This window comes from Papio anubis, chromosome 12 (assembly GCF_008728515.1).
Source record: "Papio anubis isolate 15944 chromosome 12, Panubis1.0, whole genome shotgun sequence".
Lineage (NCBI taxonomy): Eukaryota > Metazoa > Chordata > Mammalia > Primates > Cercopithecidae > Papio > Papio anubis.
The window spans coordinates 8,625,249-8,647,711 of NC_044987.1; the positions used below are offsets into that span (position 1 = coordinate 8,625,249).

Here is a 22,463-nt window from a genome sequence, read left to right on the forward strand (position 1 = left end):
TTCTGTTTCTGAAGGCCTGCCCCCAAGTTCCCACCAAAAACAGTGTCAACTCATGTCAATTACTGGCCCTCACTTTGTAGAACTTAAGAAAAACCAGTTATTCTTCCACAAGATGGGTTTGCGGAAGACTCAGGATAAAAACCACCCACAGATAAGTGTATTAATAGCCCCCAATTATCCATTTACTCTCAGCTGAAGAAATTACTGAGTCAAGAATAGGACAGTCAATACTAATTTGCTGAATGACATTCTCTGTTGTTGGACAATGGTGACCTCGTAGCCAGTGGGACATGTCTCTCTTACTGAACATGAAGAGGACTTAAATCAAGCCACTGTGATAACTGGTAAAGGTATTATCAAGCAGATGTATGAAAAATGGCCAATTATGTTCGGGTGCTGGAATAACTGGCAAAAGTAAGTAATTACCACAGATTAGAATGAATACTATAAAGTTCTAACTGCTCAAACTTCAGCAAACTAGTTAAATCTAAAGGCTGTGAATTTAAAAATAGCAATAGTATTTTAAATACACACACAATATAGAAGACAACATACTACCACCGTTTGGGGTGTTTTAGTACATGCCATTGCCAACACACAGAACTGAATTACTAATAATTACTGGAAGTTTACGGTTTTGTTAGAAAGTCCTTTTCTTTTCTTTTTTTGAGACTGCGTCTTGCTCTGTTGTCCAGGCTCCAGTACGGTGGTGCCATCTTGGCTCACTGCAGTCTCGGCTTCCTGGGCTCAAGCCATCAACCAACCTCAGCCTCTCCAGTACCTGGGACTACAGGCACGTGCTACCACATCTGGTGAAATTTTGTATTGTTTGTAGAGAGGGAGTTTTGCCATGTTGCCCAGCTGGTCTCTAACTCTGGAGTTCAAGTAATCTTCCAGCCTTGGCCTCCCAAAATGTTGGGGTTACAGGCATGAGCCACTGCATCTGGCCCAAAAAAGCCTTTTTCTTTATTAAAACATTAAGTTTCTCAATTAATTTTTTGTGGTAAACAGAAGGCTCACTTCCTCACCCCATAGTCCATCACACATAGTGGAATTCTTCTTTAATATCATAATCATAAGGAAAATAGAAACAATAAAATCATAGTAGTGAGTTAGAAAGTAGATCATGTTTCTAGTCAAATCTTTTGATTCTGCTGATGAGAAAGCTGGAGCTCAGGAGAAGACGGATGAGTCACTAATCTCAGTAAATCCTGCCTTAACTCAACCATGTGGGTTTTTTCTTTTTCTTTTTTTTGAGACGGAGTTTCGCTCTTGTTGCCCAGTCTGGAGTGCAATGGCGCAATCTCGGCTCATTGCAACCTCTGCCTCCCGGCAGCTGCTCCCTTCAAGCAATTCTCCTGCCTCAGCCTCCCAAGTAGCTGGGATTACAGGCATGCGCCACTACGCCCGGCTAATTTTGTATTTTTTGTAGAGACAGGGTTTCTCCATCTTGATAAGGCTGGTCTCAAACTCCTGACCTCAGGTGATCTGCCCGCCTCAGCCTCCCAAAGTGCTGGGATTACAGGCGTGAGCCATCACGCCCAGCCAGGATGTTAGTTAAAAGTATGTATGTTCTTGAAAATAAAGTTAATTAATTAAAAAAAAAGTTTGTTTCTAGGCTCTACTCCAAAATTACAGAATGAGATTCTCCAGAATCTTCAGAATCTTCCTTCAAACAGGAAACACCTAAATAAGAAGCAAACTTAATTTTTCTACAATGCAACAATTTTGTTAAATATAGGATGCACATGAGGTATACCATCAAGCCATCTTTCCTTAAGTGTAATAACGTATTACAGTCTAATGACTTCCCAGTTTGCTTATACCAATAGCCAGGTTTTAACTGTCCTTAAAATATTTTTATGAAGTTTTAATTCATGTGAATCACTTCCGATTCTAAAAGTTAATGCTCTAGAATGGTGAACTAGGGATAGAATGTGTTTACTTCTTCCACACACATGACAACCCATCCTTTTGGGATATACACGAGGAAAAAACTTAGGTGCTTAAGTTCTTTTCTTAAATATGATTCTACAAACCCATCATCTAAACAGATTACATCCAAGTAAAAACACTATATTGAGAGAGATGAAAGTAAAATGTAGAGGGAATAATGCTTATTAAGTTTTGAAGATGGATATCTTCAGAATTCAATGCTCAATTCAGTTACTAAACCAGTTTACAAGCTCTTAACTACGTGCTATGGACTACTTATAAACATTAACTCATTAATCTGCATAACACTACGAGGCACTATTGTTACCTTATTTTACAGACGAGAAAACTGAGGCACAGAAAGATCGGGTACGTGGTAGTACCAGTATTCAAACCATGGCAACTCTGCCTCCCAAGTCCAAGTTCTTAACTACACTATTGCTAAACAGGAAATGCTCATTGGAACATTTCAGATTTCAGATTTTTTGGATTAGGGATGCTCAACCGTTAAGTATAATGCAAATATTCCCCAAAAAAACCAGAAATCCAAAACACTTCTTTCTGGTTACAAGCATTTCAGATAAGGAATAATTAACCTGTATTAACTTTTCAGCCTTAAAAAAAAAAAAACAAAACTTAAAGTCCAAAACTATCAACAAAGGAAGTGCCTGCATTCTAGAAAGCAGATTTACCTGAAACAATCCCAAGTAATCCTTAATAGTTGCTTCGTAACTAGGCACTCCATTCATGCAATCTTGGCAGTCAACTACATTCGGAAGCTGGGAAAACTACTTTCTCCAATAACAAGCACTATTTGTTATATACTTCTCACCACCATTTATCCACCAGAGCCTAGATCTGTCCTACCATTTTCTCCTGAAAATTATGTAAGATCATTTTTGCTGGATTCTATTTCTGCCAGATGGTCAATTCATGACATCTAGACCTGAATACTAAGCTTTCTGACTTATTTCTTTACACAGTCAACTTTTCTGAAGGTCCATTCCATCTATTACTTTAAAAAATTAAATACAGCCAATCGCTTCTGACTGAGAATGTTTAGGGTCTTATTTAGGTACTGAATGAGACGTAGCTCAGTATGCCTACATTATATCCAATCATATACTCATCCCGTTTTCTAACAGAGAAACATCTTTTCTTTAGCCTAAAGGATGCCTCACATGATACAATCTCACATGTATACCCCAGTGGCATATAAGCATAAACCATATTTTATTCCTTCTAGAGTAGTGTTTTCAGGGAAAAAAATCAATTTTAGCATGTACCCTAAACAATATGCAGTTCTTGCTAAAGAGTTTCAAAGCTAACTTCCCAATATGCATCAACTAGTTCACACTTTAATTTTTTTTATGTGATCATGGTTTGAGTTTTCATTTTTGTGGGACTTGTTATGTATAGCAAAAGTGGAAAATGTTTTTCTGTCACAAGAAAACAAAAGTCAATTACCTGTGGCAGTGTCTTCATTACCTTAATCACTGCTAAGCCACTGAGAAATCCTTCAAGGCCAATAGAGTACAGCAAAATAAAAGTCAGATACTTGGTAAAAGCTGAGAAAAGTAACAGCAACCTCATTAATGGAAATGTTAAGGCTGAAGTCTTCATATGAGACAGAACACTTGTACTCTGAAACCTGTCAGCTTGGCAGGAAATATAATGCTTCTATCTCTGGTGGATGAAAAAGGGAAAAGGGCGAGTGTTCTAGAAAAAATCCAGAAGAAACATAGTAAAGGGACAAGAGAAAAGGAACTGGTTATCCAAATGAAATTAAGTTTGCACACAGCAGAGGACCTGTGGACTTGAAAACATCAAAGAATCCCAGCAGCTCTCATTTTCATAGCATCTTGGTGCTAAAAAGATAGCAAGCTCTAGGCTTCCCCTCACTTGAGAATCAGAGTGAGGTCTCCCAGCCCGCCTTCCTCATTCTGAGCTATCTTTCTCCTGTATGTCCAGTGCATAGTCCTCAACTCAAACAAGTGACATGCCAGAAGGAGCTCAGAGTAATACACTTGGGTATATTAGCAGACAAAATAAATCAAATGGAGAGAGAAATTCTAATGTTTTAAAAAGTATTTTTGCCTGGAAATAAAAGATATACAATTACCAGCTTGAGAAAGTGGTACGTTTCTTGCTGTAAAAGGATCAGAAAGCTTCCTCCACTGCTTTTTAAAAAATAAAAGTGACTGGAATAAAGAACGGTTTATTTCTCTAGCATAAACATAGCAAAGGGGTGACTGGAATAAAGAATGGTTTATTTCTCTAGCATAAACATAGCAAAGGGTTAACTTCATTTCTTAAGGGAAAAGACTCATCCTCTGACTTGAGAAGAAACCAAACCTTTCTAATTGTGGCTTTTGGACTAATTCCAACACATCTGGGTTTTTAGCAACGATCAGATTTGGGAGGCAGGGAAAGACGCCCGGTGTAAAGTACTACTAAAGAGTTCTCAACAACAAGCTTGTCAGGAGTGAACACATTAAATAAAATCCTAAAGACTTGGCTTGGGTAGTTGATGAATTCAGTTCCATATGTAGACTGCAGACTTTCCCATCAGTGGATAAAGCAAACTCACTGTTTCCTCCATCTCAGCACACAGAGAGACAGGAATCATGTCTAGCTGTGCCAAGATCTGATTCCTCTGTGGATCCCAGACTTGAAATATTTCCACTATATATGGTGAACTTGATTGGCTCTTACTTTTAACCCTTAGCATGGCTGAGACCTTCTACCTTCTGTAGAAGGTAGATACAGATAAGATCTGTATCGCACTCATTTCCTGAACATGTGCCTTAACGGAGTCACTGAGGAAATGTCAGACTGATGCCACTTATTCTTGCCATTTCACCAGCACACAATGACCCCCTATCTGAACAATATAAGGAGAAAGACCTCACCAGAGGTAAGGTTTCTGAAAGACCTTAAGGATTGAGAAGAATAACCCCAAGGCACGGTGGCTCACGCCTGTAATCCCAGCACTTTTGGAGGCCAAGGTGTGTGGATCATGAGGCCAGGAGTTCGAAACCAGCCTGGCCAAGATGGTGAAATCCCGTCTCTACTAAAAATACAAAAATTAGCCGGGTGGGGTGGCGGGCGCCTGTAATTCCAGCTACTCAAGAGGCTGAGGCAGAAAAAGCGCTTGAACCCGGGAGGCAGAGGTTGCAGGTAGCCGAGATCGCGCCATTGCACCCCAGCGTGGGCAGCAGAGCGAGACACTGTCTCAAACAAACAAACAAAAGAGCTCAGATGTTGCTTGTTATTTTCTATTATAAAGCCAAAGTAACGCATATGTATAGGGAACAAAAGTGTTTCAAGAAGAAATAATGAACAAATTAAAACCTAATTTGAATTATAAGTTGGTGACTGGAGGTGATGATTTTACCGTGCAAAGAATGACAACTTCTTTCTTTGTCACTACTTTTCCTCCTGTGCAGCTTCTGAGAAGGTATATCCTGAAAATAATGACACATGTTGCTAAGGAAGGAGACTTTAAAAATATCAGATATTTCCCATAAATCAAGTAGTATGATCATACAAACAATTCCATCACAAATGGCATAGGTTATTCATTAAAAATGAAACTGAATAACTCTTTAAGGGCAAGATAACTCTTTAAGGATTCTAGTGAGTCCTTAACAATTGAATTTCTACTACGAAAATAGCATGGGTTACCCATGGGAAATAACCCTCAGTAGCTTAGTTTTATGTCAACAGAGTAAACACAATATACTGTGTACAAATGCAGATTCTTCCAAGTCTGGGGCATTCCAGAAGATGCCATCATTATAAAGGATATTCTCTATGAGTTAAAATTTGAGGCTGGGCACGGGTGGCTCATGCCTGTAATCCCAGCACTTTGGGAGGCCAAGGCAGGTGGATCAAGAGGTCAGGAGTTCAAGACCAGCCTGGCCAAGATGGTGAAACTCCATCTCTACTAAAAACACAAAAAATTAGCCGGGTGTGGTGGTGGGCACCTGTCATCCCAGCTACTCAGGAGGCTGAGGCAGAGAATTGCTTGAATCCGGGAGGCAGAGGTTGCAGTGAGCCAAGATCATGCCACTGCACTCCAGCCTGGGCAACAGAATGAGACTGTCTCAAAACAAAAACAAACAAACAAACAAACAAATAAATTGACAAGTCTTTTTTTTTTTTTTTTTTATGGAGTCGAGCGCTGTGTCACCCAGGCTGGAGTGCAGTGGCGCGATCTCGGCTCACTGCAAGCTCCGCCTCCCAGGTTCAGGCCATTCTCCTGCCTCAGCCTCCGAGTAGCTGGGACTACAGGCGCCCGCCACCACGCCCGGCTAGTTTTTTGTATTTTTAGTAGAGACGGGGTTTCACCATGTTAGCCAGGATGGTCTCGATCTCCTGACCTCGTGATCCGCCCGCCTCGGCCTCCCAAAGTGCTGGGATTACAGGCTTGAGCCACCGCGCCCGGCAGACAAGTCTTAATAAAGGGGAGATTTTTCTGTTATAAAAATTAAAATGGGCCAGGCCTGGCAGCTCACGCCTGTAATCCCAGCACTTTGGGAGGCTGAGGCAGGAGGATCACTTCAGCTCAGGAGTTTGAGACCAGCCTGGCCAACATGGCAAAACCCCATCTCCACACAAAATATAAAAATTAGCCAGGTGTGGTGGCACACACCTGTAATCCCAGCTACTTAGGAGGGAGGCTGAGGCAGGAGAACTGCTTGAACCCAGGAGGCAGAGGTTGTAGTGATCTGAGATTGTGCCACTGCACTCCAGCCTAGGTGACAAAGCGAGATCCTGTCTCAAAATAAATAAATAAGTAAATAAAAATAAAAATGTTTAGTAAATATATTCCACTTAATTTTCACCCCTTTTCACTTCCTTGAGGATTTCCAACTTAAATAGAGCTAAAAATTAAAAAAGAGTTTTTTGGCTGGGCGCAGTGGCTCATGCCTATAATCCCAGCACTTTGGGAGGCTCAGGCAGGTAGAATGCTTGAGCTGAGAAGTTCAAGACCAGCCTGAGCAACATGGTGAAACCCCATGTGTACCAAAAATACAAAAATTAGCCATGTGTGGTAGCGCATGCCTACAGTGTCAGCTACGCGGGAGGCTGAGTTGGGAGGATCACTGGAGCCTGGGAAGTCAAGGCTCCAGCGAACCGTGATCATGCCGCTGCACTCCAGCCTGGTGACAAAGTGAGAACTCATCTCAAAAATAAATAAATAACAGATTTTGAAAATTAAAAAATTTTACCATTAAAAACCCTCAAGCGTAACTGACTGTAGTGATTAAGTGAATTCACTTGGCTACACCAGGTGAAATATCTTGGAGGTCCCCAGGTTGCGGGCATGGAATCCAAAACCCATCCATAGCAAAACCAAGAACAGGAGGATAAGAAAGATAAGAAGTAGATCTGTGTTACAGTTATTCGTAGAATTAAAAGGAAAATAAATATGTTACAACATGAAGAGGTACAAAAAAAATCAAGTTCACTTTATTCATCATTACACAATTACTTTCAAGTTTACATTCAAGTGTACAATATTTTAGACAGACAGGAAGGATGAAAAATAATTGAATACACACCCATCATAGGTTTAGTTATATATAAAACCCAGTTGTCAGAGTACGAACTAAAGAGAGATTTAAGAATAAGCTTGTGGCTGGACACGGTGGCTCACGCCACCCAGCACTTTGGGAGGCCAAGGCAGGTGGATCATCTGAGGTCAGGAGTTCAAGACCAGCCTGGCCAACATGGCGAAACCCCATCTCTACCAACAATACAAAAATTAGCTATGCATGGTGATGGGCGCCTGTAGTCCCAGCTCTTCAGGAGGCTGAGGCAAGAGAATCGCTTGAACCCGGGGGGCAGAGGCTGCAGTGAGATGAGATCACGCCACCGCCCTCCAGCATGGTTGACAGAGCAAGACTCAGTTTCAAAAAAAAAAAAAACAAGAGGCTTGTTTTGTTTCAGAGCATTCAATTTCTCTCTTTTAATTTATCATTCAATAGTTAATAAATTTAAGTCTACTAAATGCTAGGTGTTTTGTTGTTGTTGTTGTTTTGTTTTGTTTTTTTTTGACAGGGTCTCACGGTTGCCCAGGCACGATCATAGCTCACTGCAGCCTCGACCACCAGGCTTGGTGATCCTCCCACCTCAGTCTCTCAGGTAGCTGGGACTACAGGCACACACCACTGTGTCTGGCTAATTTTTTGTAGATACAGGGTTTCATCATGTTGCCCAGATTGGTCTTGAACTCCCAGGCTCAAGTGATCTGCCTGCCTCAGCCCTCCCAAAGTGCTACAGTTACAGGTGTGAGCCACTGCACCTGGCCAATGCTAGGTTCTTGACCTTCCTATTTAAAATGGCAACAGAACTGGAGGTCAAAAGAGGTAGTTGCATTTCCTTTTAAAGAAAAAGAGAGCAGACTAGTACATTTGGGGATGATCTATATGCACTCCTGCCTGGGGGAAGGAGAGAAAAGGCCTGTTAAATTTCTCAAGGGCCTTTCTAATTCACAAAGATATGAACTTGTACCATGTTCCTTTTTGGCTATGAGAAGAATGTGGACTATTTTTTGCCTCAGAAAGTCAAAGATCCATGCTTCTGAGCATTTTCTTTAGTAATCTTCTTCTTTTTTTTTTTTTGAGACAGAGTCTTACTCTGTCACCCAGGCTGGAGTGCAGTGGTGCAATCTCAGCTCACTGCAACCTCTGTCTCCTGGGTTCAAGCAATTCTCCTGCCTCAGCCTCCCAAATAGCTAGGATTATAGATGCCCACCACCACGCCCAGCTAATTTTTGTATTTTTAGTAGAGACAGGGTTTCACCATGTTGGCCAGGCTGGTCTCGAACTCCTGACCTCAAATGATCTGCCCGCCTTGGCCTCTCAAAGTGCTGGGATTACATGTCTTTAGTAATCTTACTTCACTCCAGCCTCACGGAAAACTAAGCTGGAAACAATGAACAGCAACTCACAGAAGAGGATTCAAACTGACCAACCATGACAAATTGGGAAAGGAATCAATCTGAAGCTTAAGAAACTACAAAAGGATACTCTACTTATCAAAAATAAAATTCAGAAACAACATGGGAAGGGATTAGCTGCGGGCAAGTATTACTGGAACAACTCTAGCGATCTCACGGGAGAAACTGGGTGTGGCTCTTTATAAAAAGTATTGTGCGTCTGAAACAAAGACAGTGCTGATGATCTACACCCACAGAATACACGTGATGTACACACCACTTGGGCAATATTCTACCATAGTGGGCATTGATTATGACCTTATGAAAGTAGTGTGCCAAATTTAAGATTGGAAACTTAGGGAACAAATGGAAAATTTCACTGCGTCAAAGAACAGAAAATGTGGACTGCTAAATAAAAAATTGAAAAGGATTTGGTGCTACTGAGCTCGAAAGAAAGAAGGGATCTGAGAAAAGCTGCTCTTAAAGGGCAGTTCTCCCTAAGCCCGCAATCGCTGCCTCTCTTAAGATGCCAAGTGCACTTGGCATCTTTGCCATCCTCTGCTGCAACGAAGAGCCTTTTGGCTTCTAATCTGGAGATCTAGAAATTGGAATGGCAAAAGTCTTCAGTTTCTTATGCACATAAAAGAGATCTTGTTTGCTCAGCTGCCCTGTGAACTGAATTTAAGGAACGTTTGCATTATTTTGGAATTACCTAATTTGAGTTAAGATATGAGTCTGGGTGTTTATAGGTTACCATCTGCAGAACATTCATGGGATGGGAGTTCTCTGCCTAATTATTCATTTGTTTTGGTTTATGAGCTTTTTGAAATTGACTGAGGAGAAACACATTCCTAGAAAGCCAAGATATTCTCACATTCCCTCCCTCCAGCCCCACTGGCCTCTTCACTGTTCCTCAAACAGGCCTGGTACACCCGACCTTGGGGTTTTCCTTTGTATAGATCGTTCCTTCTGCCTGGAATGCTCTTTCTCCATGTATCTGCACAGGTTTCCATGCCTTTACTCAGATTGTACCTTCTCAATGATGCTACTCTAACCATCCTATTTAAAATTATACCCCCCACCATGTTAGTTGTTCTACTTTTTATTTCATAGTACACAGCACCCTCTAACATACCAATTATTTATTAGCAGTATGACTCTACAAATTTTTTTTTTTTGAGACAGGGTCTCGCTCTGTCACCCAGGCTGGAACGTGGTGGCGTGATCATGGCTCACTGTAGCCTTGACCTCCACAGGGCTCAAGCAATCCTCCCATCTTAGTCTCCCAGTGCTACAGGTACATGCCACCATACCCGGCTAATTTCTTTGTATTTTGTAGAGACGGGGTTTTGTCATGTTGCTCAGGCTGGTCTCAAACACCTGGGCTCAAGCAATCTGCCGGCCTCAGTCTCCCAAAGTGCTGGGATTAGACGCGAGAGTCACTGGACCTGGCCCAAATTATATCTATTGTTATCTGCCTCCTCCACTGGAATGTAAGTCCCCCAAAGACAGGGACCCTTTGCCTGTTTAGTTTATGGATGTAGTAAAGGGCGTAGAACAGTGCCTGGCACACGGTGGGCACTCAGATATTTATTTCACAAACTAACTCACACAAAAGAACACCCTGGAACTGCTTTTAATAAGGACCATAAAAAGCCATTTAGCTTTTAAATGGAACAAATGGGAAAACTGTATACACAAATAAATCAATATTCAGACTATCATGTTTTAGATACGCCAGTGGTACTAGCAGTGAATGTAATCTGATCCTAGACGGCAGAAGAAAACTTCAACTTAAGGTTCCAAGACCATTGATTGGCACCCAAACATTTTATATATAAATAACTTTATAACTCAAGTCTCTGATGTCTACATTGTAAACTGATTTTTAAGGGTTGATTCTTAGGGGAAGAACTATTTCTGGCAAATGATTCAAGGGCATCAGTATTTCGAGCTAAGAAAGCAGTTTCTCTTATTTTACATATTAAACCATCTAAAATACAACTAGAGAAAAAAGAAAAGCTTATGTAGCAGCAAAAGAGATTTTTCTTTCTTTTTTTTTTTTGAGATGGAGTCTTGCTCTGTCGCCCAGGCTGCAGTGCAGTGGCGCGATCTCAGCTCACTGCAAGCTCCGCCTCCCAGATTGACGCCGCCATTCTCCTGCCTCAGCCTCCCAAGCAGCTGGGACTACAGGCGCCCGCCACCACGCCCGGCTAATTTTTTGTATTTTTAGTAGAGATGGGGTTTCACTATGTGAGCCAGGATGGTCTCGATCTCCTGACCTCATGATCCGCCCGCCTCGGCCTCCTAAAGTGCTGAGATTACAGGTGTGAGCCACTGTGCCCGGCCCCAGCAAAAGAGATTTCAAAACACAAATTGGGTTAAGTCCTGTTTTAAAATCATTCCATGGCTTCTCACTGTGTTTAATAACATTATACTCCTTATCGTGGCATGATCCAGTGTCCGCCATCCACACAACATCCATCCAGCCCCCTCCCTCACTCGCTGGGCTCTTGAGGTGCACAGGCCTCTGTCAACTGCTTGAACACCCCCCTGTCCCCTGCCCAACCTCAAGTTCCTGGCTACAGACTTTCCTCAGGGCGATGTTCTGCAAGGGCCTCCCCACACCCTCCTCCTTGGCATCTCAATTTAAATGTTACCATCTGTAGCCTGGTTTTCCACTCCCTTTACCCCAAGTTCTTCATTTATACTTCAGTTCCTAGCTTGTGTCTCTCAGTACTTGCAGTTATTGGCCTCTCCCACAAGAATAAAAGCCCTTCTAGGGCAAGTACAGTGTCTAATTTATTTATCAACTTATCCCCATCCCATAGCATAGTTCTTGTTATAAAGTGTGTATATGGTACAGAAAATGTTCAAATATTTGCTGATCGATTGAGTGTGTATCTACCATTAATTAAAGTCCAAGGGATCAATTGATATTTCTAATTTTTTGAGCTGCAAAAATTAGGATGAATGGGAAGGCTGTAGTATTTTCTCTCCTCCAAACAAATACCTTCCGTGCTGACATCCACCACTCACCTGTTTAAAGCTGTTCATCCCTACACATAAAGATTCTCACCTGCTCTGGAGGAGTCTTCTTCATCTTTTAGATTTTTCCTTCCTAACAACAAGAAATTAGGATCACATAGTACTTCTGCCGAAAGTCTATAGACTTGCTTCATAAAACAAAGCTGCATGCACTTTTCTCCCAGTCCACATCCATTTGTAGTTCTCCTATGGCCTGGTTACGATTACATTCTGTATATGCTTGTAGAATTTTAAAATGCTAGGAACTGAATTCGCCACAGGTTGCTACATTTTCACGTTCAAATATCTGTTAAACATCAAGCACTGTGCTAAGAATATTAGTATTGCCGCCTCCAGTTCTCCTCCATCAAACACTACATGGCACTGACACTAAGCCAGGCACTTTCTATACTTCACACATATTTGCTCTTCTGTGAAGTAGAAGCTATTGTCATCTCATATCATAAATGGTATAGATAGTGAAACAGAAGCACACAGATGGTAAGCAGCTTGTTAAAAGTCACACGACTATTACACATTAGACATGGAGTCAGTGTCCATGATGTTAAGACACAAAACAATACCATCTCGCAAAACTGAACAAGCCGTAGGCCTCACCCTTAACAAATCTACACCTTTGGAGAAAGAAACTATAAACAAATCTTTACGACATGTTTGTGCCAAGTTTAACATGCCTGGATGAGGTACCAAGGAGATGAGCACTTGTGCTTGAGGAAAATCAAGGAAAGTTTTATGGGAGATAAACACCCTTCTGGCAAAATTCAATGAAATTGTTCGTATTCATCCTCCTCTGCCTCCTGAAACTGAAGTCTATCTCGCCTTTTCCTGGTTTCCCTCCCTCCCCTCTAGTGGGATGTCTTCCCTGTTTCCTAAATGTTGAGGATCCACAGGGCTCTCTGGTCTATTACCTTTACATACTCCCTTCCCTTCCCACCCCATTCACCCCTAGACCTTAAAATACCAACTAAACACTAAGGACTCCCAAAATGCTACCTTCAGTTCAGATCTTGGTGGTGCTTCAGGCCCAGGAGATACCCACTCAAGTTTCAGTCAGGCAGCCCTTCAACACTGAGAGGTACTTTCAGATTGTACTTCAAACTTAGAAGCCAAAAAACAATTCAACAGCCTGCTCCTTATCCTAAGTTAATCAGATCTCTGAGTAGTAGAAATAAGCTATGTGATAATACTTACAGGCCATTATTTCTTTCTGTTTTAAGCACCAACATATGTATTTACTGATTTTGAAAAAACTGTCATATACTTCAGAATAACATATTTGGATCATTTCCAAACGAGAGAATATGAATCAAAGGGAATCCAGGGAAGAAAGTAAATCTGTAACCTTAAACTAGCATGATATTCTTTTTAGGATATTTTTTTCCTAATAAAAATTAACCGAAAATAATTATTTTCGGTTAATTATTATTATTATTATTTTTGAGACAGAGTCTTACACTGTCACCCAGGCTGGAGTGCAGTGGCTTGATCTCAACTCACTGCAGCCTCTGCCTCCCAGGTTCAAGCTATTCTCCTGCCTCAGGCTCCCAAGTAGCTGGGACTACAGGCCCACGCCACCATGTCTGGCTAATATTTGTATTTTTAGTAGAGACGGGGTTTCACTATGTTGGCCAGGCTGGTCTCAAACTCCTGGCCTCAAATGATCCACCTGCCTTGGCCTCCCAAAGTGGTGGGATTACAGGTGTGAGCCACTGCGCCGGTCTACTATTCCCTTTGATCTGAAGATGAACTGAGAGCTGAAAAGCACTGTTTAGATCTGAAATAAGAATCTGAAAACTCTTAAAAACAAACAAACAAACAAAAAAGCCAAGCCCAGCCAAGCATCAGTCTTAAAAAAAAAAAAAAAGTAAGCCGGGCATGGTGGCTGACCGCCTGTAATCTCAACACTTTGGGAGGCCGAGGCAGGTGGATCATGAGGTCAGGAGATCGAGACCATCCTGGCCAACATGGTAAAACTCCGTCTCTACTAAAAATACAAAAATTAGCTGGACGTGGTGGCATGTGCCTGTAGTCCCAGCTACTCAGGAGGCTGAGGCAGGAGAATTGCTTGAACCGGGCAGGCAGACATGGCAGTGAGCCGAGATCACGCCACTGCACTCCAGCCTGGGCGACGGAGCAAGACTCCATCTCAAAAAAAAAAAAAAAAAAAAAAGTGGCCAGTGAAAACAATTGAGGGTATTTAAAAAAAAAAAAAAAGAGAGAGAGAGGAGAGAGAAAACAGAAAACAGGCTAGGGAGACTAAAAACATACTTTCATAAGGAAGTGAACGTGGTCAGTGGAAGACCAAGGAGGACTCTCAGAGAGCAACCAGAAAGCTGGGCAGCCGGGGCTCAGAGGAGGCAGATGGACACTTCATTCAGGATAAAGACAGCATCTTTCCCCCAGACTTGAAAGTAACAGATCACTTTCTGTTACTCTTTGCAGAAAGAGCAAAATGAAGCCCCCTTCCTCCAATGTGGAGCTAACCACTGCTGACATTAGGGGTTATGTGGAGAAAAGCAGTTTTTAAGAGGAACTCTGGGAGTAAGTCTGAGTATCCTGGGTTCATGCTCATATCAATTCTAAAAACGTCATTCATTAGTTTGCCCCTGCTTTTACACCATAAATCTTCGTACATATAAGCCCCTCCTTTAAAACAAAATTCTTCCTTCAATGTCTTATTAAAATTAACTTAAAAAAAACTCAAGCTGCTTGAGTTTTTTTTAAGTTAATTTTAATAAGTACAGTAGTGCATGTTTTCTGCAGTAGAGGAAAGAAAGAAGCAGTCTATTTCTAGTGGCTGGGGGCAGGGAGGCACTGGGGACCCGCAGGAACCTAGAAGAGTCAGCAGAGGGTAGACACTTCCCAGCCCCACGGACAAGACTCCTGCGGAATCTGTAAAACTGCAGTGAAGTACTAAGTTCTGGCAACAGCTCTCAAACCTGCTCCTTAGCAAGAGAGCTAAAAAGAGAGTGTTTCTTACGCACTGTTAATGTGACTCTTAAGGCATATCAACAATAGGGAGAACTTGTCTCTACAAAAATAAAAAATTAGCCAGGTGTGGTGGCACATGCCTATGGTCCCAGCTACTTGGGAGGCTGAGGTGGGAGGATCGCTTGAACCCAGGAGGTCGAGGCTGCAGTGAGTCATGATCACACCCCCTCCAGTTTGGGTATCAGAGAAAGACCCTTTCTCCAAAAAAAAAAAAAAGATAAGTAAGAGCTGAAGGATAAGCTTCCAAAAATAAACAATGAAAACAAGAAATTCATGCTTTTCCTTATGTGATATTACTGTGCTGCATTCCATGACACTAAGAATATAAAACATAACTTCCGTCCTTAAGTGTTTACCTCTTAATCTTTCTCCAAGAACCCTATTAAAATGACAACAGAGGAGTTTTTCTTTTTTCAAGGTATAAAACCAAGAATGTGAGGTGCAGGAGAGAAGCATTCAAGTTTTCAATGAATTTTTGGAGATGGAAAGCAAGTTTTAAATGCAGACCTGAAAATGTGGATTGGCATAAAGTCTGTTTAACTAATGCGCAAAGCATCTTCCTCATCCCCTGCTAAGCCAGAGCACTATCTATTTTCATCTACTTTCTCCACCTCCATCCAGAGGTTTAGAGAAAAACGAACTGAAATCTGAAATGGGTCTGGAGTGAAATACATCAGCAGGAGCAATAAAGAACTGCAAACACAGATTATGTCAACAGATGCATACTAAAAGGTTATCCAAGCCCCCATCCTTGTCCTAGCAACCAATGCACTGTCAGTTAAAGAAACATTAGCAAACATACACATTTGTACAAACATATACACAAAACCCATGTATACCAGTCACCCTCCAGTGATGCCCACCACCCAACAAGACTCATGCTGGGAACTTAAAATAACAAAAACCAAAAATGAACAGTCAGAATCATTCAGCATTTGAAGAAATCCCACAGTAAAATAAGTCATTTATTCCTTAAATTATTAGGCATCTATTCATCGCCAGGCACTGTTTCAGAGGCTGGAATTATAGAGGCAAACAAAAAAAAAAACAAAATCCCTGCCCTCATAGAATGTTTTAGTGGTGAGGGAGAGAAGTAAATAAATACGTGGGATGCTAGATGGTGGGAAATGCTTCTGGAGAGAAACAAAGCAGGGAAGTGAGATGAGGGTCTGAACTTCTCAATCCAGCGCTCTCTTCACTAAGGTGACATTTAAGCAAACACTTGTGGATTCATCCAAAGTGAGGTGTGGGAGCAAGTCACTGGCTATCTGAGGGAAGACACATCCAGACAGAGGCACAGGTGCAAAGGCCCACATCACCTGGAGGAAATGGAGCCCATGCAGAGAGGAGGAAAACTAAAACACTACAATGGGCCCTCTGAGCCCATCATATCCACATAACAAGAATCGATATTACAAAAAGGTATCAAAAAAAAATTAAAGATTGAGCGAAGAATCACAAAAATTGTGTAAGAAAACATCCCGGAACTAGAGAACATGAATTTCCAGAACCAAATCTGTCTGTGAGAAGCCAGCACAACAGCTGAGTAAAGACCCACAGTCTGGTGTTAATACACATCACGAAACTGCAGAACACCAGAGACAGAGAATATCCTCAAAGCTTCCAGAAGGGGAGAAAACAAACAAAATAAGGTCACATAAGAAGGATTTGAATCGCCATGTCTCTAGAGCAATTACAGATGCCTTCAACACTCTGAGAGAGCCTTATTTCCAATCTAGAATTATGTATCTGCCAAACTATCAAACAAGTGTGTGGGCCAAACAAAGTCATTCAAATACTTCTTAGAAATAACTGCAGTATGTGCTTTTAAAAAATAAAGACATAAGCCCAGAAAGAGGAAGACACGGTTCCTGCACAGAAAGGGCAGGTCCAGGAGGACCCCAGGGCAGCAGTTCTCGAGAGCAACAGTAAAGGCAGGAGGAGGACGAGGAGGAGGACGAGGAGGAGGACGAGGAGGAGGAGGAGGAGGAGGAGAAGGAGGAGGAGGAGGAGGAGAAGGAGGAGGAGGAGAAGGAGGAGAAAGAGGAGGAGGAGGAGGAGGAGGAGGAGGAGGAGGAGGAGGAGGAGGCGGCGGCGGCGGCGGCGGCAGCGGTGGCAGAGCTCCAATAAACAGGTGATATATTTGAGCTCACAGAAAATGTTACTGACAAGAATGTGACAAATACATTGGAGCATTTGAGAAAAAATTAACAGTAGATACATGAAACACACAGGTGAAGGCCAACCTACACACCAGGAGGAACACACTGTCACAGATCATCTAGCTCAACAGTGAACAGTATTTGACAGAGGTGTAAGTACATAAAAGCTACCTGTTTTAGCAAAAAATTACAATAGAACTGTATTAGGGGATAGAGGGCTGGAAAAACAGGAAAGTGGTGGGATGCAAGAGCTAAATACTAATCTATTGCTACAAGAAATCAACAGGCCAAACATGAGGGGAAAACCAAGAAAGAATAACAAACCAACTATTTAGCAACAAGAAGACACAGCAGACTCTCAAAAAGAGTCATTTTGTTCAACATCGTTTTTTCATAACATTGATGAGAAAATAAGTGATTCCTGGCTGAGGTCACCCATCTGTGTGGAGCTGGCACGTTCTCCCCACATCTGTGTGGGTTTTCTCCAGGTATTCCGCTTTCCTCCCACGTCTCGAAGATGTGCCTACTAGGTTAACTGGTGTGTCTACATGGTCCCTGTGTGTGTGTGTGTGTGTGTGTGTGTGTGTGTGTGTGTGTGTGTACATGCGCACCCTATGGGATAGATGGCGTCCTGTCCAGGGCTGGCTCCTGCCTTGTGCCCTGAACTGCCGGTATAGGCTCCAGTCACCTGTGAGCCTGAGCTGGAAAACGCATGAATGAATACAAATTACCGGCAAATAAAAATCTGCAAAGTTTATGGTAATCATCCAAATGCACAACAATAACCAATGTGGCACAAAAGCTCTCAGTGGGCCTGCCCTATTGGTGATGGATTGTTTTGGAACTGAGCATGGTGGTAGGAAATGCTTCTGACAATTTTCACTTTGCACACATTTATTCCTCGATTTAACCCACCACCACTATGATTGCAGTAAGTCACTGACTCACCAAAAAGTGGGTGAAAATCTTCCTTGTTTCAGTGTTTCCTACTAGAAATGCTTTGGTTTTTATTTAGAAGTTGGGTATGTTTTTGTGACCAGAAAAACGCCATAGAAACCATATGGTAAAACTGGTTTTGTTATGTGGTGTTTCAAGAATACTGATGATGTTGATAACTTACTGTAAAGACAGAGGAAAAGAGGAAAACAACTGAGTGGTTGCCTCTAAAGAATGGAACTATGAGGTAGGGAGGGCAGAGAAACGGTTTTTGTTTTGTTGGTTTTTTTTTTTGGTGACGGAGTCTCGCTCTGTCGCCCAGGCTGCAGTGCAATGGTGCAACCTTGGCTCACTCCATCTCTCCAGTTCAAGCGATTCTCCTACCTCAGCCTCCCAAGTAGCTGGGATTACAGGCACACGCCACCACGCTCAGCTAATTTTAGTATTTTTAGTAGAGATTGGGATTCACCATGTTGGCCAGGCTGGTCTCGAACTCCTGACCTCAGGCAATCCACCAACCTCAGCCTCCCAAAGTGCTGGGATTACAGGTGCACCCAGCCTGAGAAACTGTTTTCTAAATATAAATCTTTTATTACTATTTGACTTTTAAACCATATTACACAAATTACTTTTTCTCTTTCTTTGAGACAGGTCTGTCTCTGTCATACTGCAATCACGGTTCACTGAAGCTGCAGCCTTGACTTCCTGGGCTTAAGTGATCCTCCCACCTTAGCCTCAAGGGTAGTTAGGACCACAGGTGCGTCACCATGCCCAGCTAATTTTGTGATTTTCTGTAGAGACGAGGTCTTGCTATGTTGCCCAGGCGATCTCAAACTCCTAGGCTCAAAAGATCCTCCCCGCTAGGCCTCCCAAAGTGCTGGGATTAAGGTGTGAGCCACACACCCCGTCCCCATTGAACAAATCTTTTTTTTTCTTTTTTTTTGAGTCGGAGTCTCACACTTTCACCCAGGCTGGAATGCAGTGGCACGACCTCGGCTCACTGCAACCTCTGCCTCTCGGGTTCACGCCATTCTCCTGCCTCAGCCTCCCAAGTAGCTAGGACTACAGGCGCCCACCACCATCCCCGTCTATTTGTATTTTTAGTAGAGACAGGGTTTCACCGTGTTAGCCAGGATGGTCTTGATCTCCTGACCTCGTGATCCGCCCACCTCGGCCTTCCAAAGTGCTAGGATTACAGGCGTGAGCCACCGCGCCCGGCCGGAAATCTTAAAGTATATTCCAACACCACTCAATGAAGTAACCTCCAAATATAAACATTAGCTCAGTAGTGAAAAGTTAAATTCTGGGGACAAGAGCAGAATTCGGTTTCTTAGTATCAATACTAAATGTATTCAAGATAAATCTGAAATAAATCCCACTGATTCGGGCTGAAAGTACTTACGTATCAGTGGAAAATCTTCACAGACTAGAAACAGAGTTGCAAAGATCTTTTAAATGACAAAAAAACTGAAGCCCAAATTATTTGTTCAAGTTCGCAGTGGCTGAACTGGGACTAGTCCCACATCTCCTGGCTCCCAATGACTGCACTTTCCAGGGCACCTCCCGAGAGTTCCTGCTAATTGCGTCCTTTAATCTCTATAAAACCATAAAACAATGTCCAAGTACTTCCTGCTTTTCAAGGAAATGGAATCGCTGGTTAATCTGCAACTAGCAAATCACAGTTTGAGGAGGCGTAACTTAAACTTCATGCCACTGATTAACCTTAAATTTATGATAAACGCAAGTTCCTTTATTAGTCAGTCCTTCTTTATACTTCTGAAATACTAATGCAGCCTTTTTGTTCCGGAATAGACTAGGAAATATCTTTAAAAAGAAACTATCAAGTTCTTCATATGGTTATTTTGGGGGGCACATATTATGATATATCAAAATCAATGTAAATAAGTCATGTTTGAATAGAGCTGTACTCTCCAAGAATGAAGAAATCACTAATAGAAGTTTCTTCCTTGTTTTAAGAGAACAGTTTAGACAAGAGGAGTTCCCAACAAATGGACTGTGACATTGACGCAGAAATGGAAAAGTGAACGGCCTAACAAAGGACCAGCTGAATGAGGAAGAGGGAGGAGGCAATACAGAGATTATAAAAAACAAAAACAAAAACCAGAAACAAAAGAGTTTTTGGCAGTGGCAGTATCGCAGCCAATGAGGTTTATCTGAGGGGCAATTATTGCTCTTTGAAAATTGAGGAAGAAAAAAAAAAAAAGACATGACATTTGCATAAATTATACTGAGAACAACTCTAAATCACCAAGTGCCTAGACTCACTGGGAGAAACATTAAGGATGTCGTAACTGACGTACCCATACTGGCTAAAGCTGTACTGTCATACCAAACAAAAACTTTGAATTCTTTAAATTTCTCTACAAAGTTTCAACAAGACAAACCTAAAAGTTTCTTCTCCAGAAATAAAGAACAAATACTTTTATTCTTCATCACTAAGTGTGTGCTTTGAGTTAACCTGAAACCCTAGAGCATAAGCTCTGTGTCACTAGCAATGACATTTGAGTTGGTTCTTCGTTTTGTTTCCTGCCACAGAAGGCCAATTCTGCAAGAACAGGTGTAGTCTCTTGAATGCCATACAGTTAGGGTAGAAACAGGTTCTCCCATCCCGGCCACAAAACCATAAAAGTCCTGTACCCAAAACAAGTTTCTAATTAATGTAATGATATTAATTTAATTCCGGATGTCAAAATTTCAGGGTCCTTGGAAAAGGGAGCTTCAAGTATCCAGGTAATACGTGATGTTCATCTGTTTAGTGAAATTAGAACCTAGGTCTGGAGCATGGAAGGTAATAATTCTTTTAAGGTGGAATTTCTCAACTTTTATAGATCTCTGTCCTACTGGTAAATGTGCAGGGCGGTGGGGGGAACAGGAGAAATGGATGTTGTTTCTCAATCTCCCTTGGAATTCTTCGCATTTATATCTGAATCGGCATTTACACCTGCCTTATAACAGAAACGTACACAAGGCTTGCTTCTTTCCAACTTTACAAATACATCTGCCTCTACGTTCATTCTTCAGGCCAGTGACAGAAATAAGACAATTCAAAATGTTCAGACACACCTAGCATACATTTATGATGCACTTCAGCCATCTAACAGATATTGTGAGTTTACTATGTGCCAGGTCAGAGGACTTAAAAAAAAAAAAAAAGTCTTCCAGGGACTCACAGACCAACAGCAGCTGCCAAGAGTACATCTTTACCTGCGTAACTCATAATCAATTCAAACTCAAAGGACAGTTACAGTGTAGGGGAAAAGACCAGACCTCATCACTCACCACCTAGGTTGTAACTAGTTTTCCTACTATCAAACCCTTTCCTTTCCCATCTGTCCTGCATTCAACTGCCAGATTCACTTCCAGAATTTCACTTTCAAGGAGTCTCTCTGCCCTACTCAAGAAGCTTCAAAGACTCCCCACTACCTCTAGTTCCAACTCTTCAACTTGTCACCTCTAGTTCAAACTCTTCAACTTGAGTCTTCTATGAGTAGCTCCACCTGATCAACTTTGTTTCTTGTTGGTACGGCTCCCTTCTGCCAAACCCTTTAGGAGGTGTAGAACCCAAATCTAATTCAACTACCTATTCTCTAATAACTCCTCAGGCAGCCTTCATTCCAAGCAGTCTTAAAAAAATTGTTCCCCCTATCTTCACAGATCCATTAGTTTTCAGGACATTCTTTCTGAACTCAGCATAAGTTTTCCTCTTAACAAATGGCAGGAACATCCTAAATTACTTTTAACACTACCATCCCAAGCAGATGTTTATCTTCCCAGCCACCCCTGATTGAAATCAGAGGGAGTCACTTGCAGTTCCGGCAAGGGAATCTCAACATCGCATCTCGTGAGAGGGGGTTTAGTGCGGTTGCAAACTGTGGAAGAGAGGAAAAACAAAGGAAACAGGAAAAGTGAAGGTCTGTGCTCCGTACTTTCAGCTTTTTTAGGAGTAGCGAAGGTAGGGAGGAGACTCCAAGCAATGAATTCTTGAGGAAGGACAGAAAAAACACTCACAGTGCTTCCTAAGTAGGAAGTAGGGGCTGGGGGCCCTGGATAAGGGAAGGGGCCGTCATCCTTACGAGAGGGGGACAGGTTACAACGTGAAACAAAGAGGATGGGAGTTGGAAGATGACGGGTGGAGAGGCTACAGAGAACCAGGCATCCAATCAAGAGGGTACCCGACGAGTCCCGCAGGGGACTGGCAGATCACCGGAGATTTGGTGGCTAAGAGGGACGGCGTAGGTGCCTAGGAGGGCTCTGGGGCAAGTGTTTATGGGACATCGCCTCTAAGGGGGCGCGGGGGCGGGGAGGAGTTTCTCACTGGGATCGTGTACCAAAAGGAGAAACGTTTCTCGGACCAGTGTTCTTCTTGAACGGAAATCCCGGGGACGCGGAAAACGTTAAAGCGTTGAGGCACTGGCATTTCC

The 22,463-nt window shown here is 42.2% G+C and overlaps 1 protein-coding gene across 7 annotated transcripts in view; it reads right to left on the reverse strand.

The window, feature by feature from the left end:
- FAM118B (family with sequence similarity 118 member B) overlaps nt 1-22,463 on the reverse strand; it is a 50,346-nt gene that overhangs the window by 27,695 nt on the left and 188 nt on the right. For 4 of the 7 annotated variants that reach the window (XM_009187631.2, XM_017949090.2, XM_009187630.2 and 1 more), the window contains exon 2: nt 5,333-5,402. The exons of 1 other annotated variant lie outside the window; for it this stretch is intronic. The gene's annotated coding sequence lies outside the window, so the exon portion shown is untranslated. Of the gene's footprint in view, nt 1-5,332; nt 5,403-11,963; nt 11,983-19,423; nt 22,413-22,463 lie in introns of those variants that run through there. 2 more of the 7 variants (XM_009187628.4, XM_017949089.2) reach the window with 2 other exon arrangements.